Below are 2493 nucleotides of genomic sequence, written 5' to 3'. Positions count from 1 at the left end.
CCCCCCGGCCAACTCCAGTTTATGTACTGGGCATGACGTCGTATGGTAGGGAATATCTCTTTGGCCAGTCTGGGTCAGCTGTCCCGGCTGTGTCCCCTCCCAGCTCCCCGTGCACCCCCAGCCTCCTTGCTGGCAGGCCAGCACGAGGAGCTGGACTGTCCTTGACTGCTCAGCAACAACCCAAAACATCAGCACATTATCAGCAGTTTCTCATCCCAAATCCAAAACACAGTCTCACACCAGCTTCTGTGAAGAAAACCAGCTCTATCCTGGCTGAAACCAGGACATCACTGTTGGAAGCAGAATACTAAATCTCAGAAGCAGAAAGTACTTTGAAAAATATGGATGCAAGGGTAAGAATTGCCATATCAGATCAAATAGGATGGTCCACATAGCCCAGTATTGTACCTATCAAGTAGGAAACGAATCAATCAGTTTTCATTAAAATTTATCTGGTCCAGAGTTTACTTCTTCTGTGACAACTATAGCCTTCATGTTCTCTGGGTGTTCTCTTGACCTATTCCTTCAATAATGCCAGGAGTGTGACAATTTATTCCCTCTCTCCTGCCCTTAAATATAGATGTTTGACCACACCACTCTGTTAGTCTGGGTCCAAAATGAAAGGGAAGATATTAGTTGTTTTATAGAGCTTACATAGGTTACCATAATTGTTCTGGTATTAAGAATTTTTTGGCATTACGTAATTCATTTTGTTCTCAGTTTTTGCAATTTATTTAGTTTTGTAATGTGAATGATTTTTTTTTTTAATAGCCTTATATTTTAACTTGAGATCAAATTAAGCTGTAAGCATCTTAACAAAGTCTTCTAACGAAACACATCAATTTCACAATTTGTTTTTTGTTTAGTCATTTCAAATTTCATTATGCTGGGAAAAAAGTGGATGATAAGGATTAAGATTTTTTTTTTTCAAATTACTATTGTTTTCCAGTTTCTATGCTGACTTTGTAGTACTGTGTGAAGAATGTGTTTCTATTGTTTTGAAAATAAGAGGAAGGAAATTATGATATCTGAGCTTTTTGTACCTATGGTGATAAAAACCAACATTGTTACTCTACTTCTTTCTCTTTATTGTGCTATCATTTTACAGTCTTATATTGAATTATTGCACTTCTGTAGTAATCTAGTTCACCTTTTATGTGCCAGAGATGATGTAAGTCACTGCTTGTTTATCTACAACCAAATTTAGAAGTACTTTGCAAGAGCTAGTAGTAAAAATCAGTATTTTCTAGATTAAAAGGCTAATTTTAAAAAACCTACATTATTCATTATATTGACCAAAGCAATGGTAGTAGCCCTATTTCTTTCTTCCTCTGCTTGAACTTTTTGAATTATTTTTTAACAAGCTATACAAAGATTATGATTGAAAAATTAATCTTTTTTCAGTTCAGGTCTTGAACTGAAACTTAGGAAGGAACCAAAGGGAAACTGAAGGGACCAAAGTTTTTCTTCCATATATCTGTCCCAACAACTTTCTGTTGGAAAAAAGCAAGTGGTCTTGAATAGACCTTTGGTTGCTAACCTCTAATGATTTAGTGCTGGCTGAAGGAACAGTGTGTGATCTTGCCCATTCTTACCACAGTTTACTGAAGAAGCTGCTATCTTTCACTGACTACTCATTAGTCTGGGTATATTTTGCTATATAAATCCCCTGCTCCTAACAGCGTTGTACCTATAACCCAGAAAGATAGAGGACAGTGACATTTTGTTTAGATTTTTTTTTTTTTTTAATTAATAAATAGCCTATGATTTTCTTTCTGGGAAATCTTATTTAAGTACAAGTCCCCTGGCTCAAAGGCATCTTTTACCTGCAAGCCTATACATAAATCTTGCTTTTATTTTTAATGCCAATGTTTAAATATATTAATTAAATTAATGAATTTACACTTGGAAACTTTTTCTGGCTGGCCTAATATTTCCCAGTAAAGCAATCATGTCAAATGATAGTCCAGCAATATATATACTAATTGTTTTGTGGTGAAAACTGTCAAGCTGGCTTTGAAGAGAGAACATGTTTTAAGGACAGTAGCAAGCATTTGTAAATTTAGAAGTCTTGAGGCTAACATGCAAGCAACAACAAACAAACCACCCTCAAGGCATGAAAATGCACTATTAAAGTGTGATGGTGCAGTTTTGGGTTAGCCCTGATGGGCACATAAGCAACCACACAGCTGCTTGCTCTCTTCATATTCCCATTCTCCCAGTGGGACAGGGCAGAGAAAAGGAAGCGCAAAAGCAAGAAAGCTCCTGGGCTGAGACAAAGATAATTTATTAAAAGGAGGAAAGAGGAAGAAGAAAGAAAGGAAAAAAAATGCAAAAAATCGAGTAATGCAAAGGCAATCACTCATCGGCACCTCTGGCGAGTTGACCAGCTGGTCTCTGAGCAATGGCTACCTTCCCCAAACTCCCCCTCAACTCTGTTTTTATCCCTCAGCATGACATGTATCACAGAATCATTAAGGTTTGAAAAGACCT

The sequence above is a fragment of the Phaethon lepturus genome, unplaced genomic scaffold, assembly GCF_000687285.1.
Source record: "Phaethon lepturus isolate BGI_N335 unplaced genomic scaffold, ASM68728v1 scaffold446, whole genome shotgun sequence".
NCBI lineage: Eukaryota > Metazoa > Chordata > Aves > Phaethontiformes > Phaethontidae > Phaethon > Phaethon lepturus.
Note: the sequence above shows the minus strand (reverse complement) of the source record.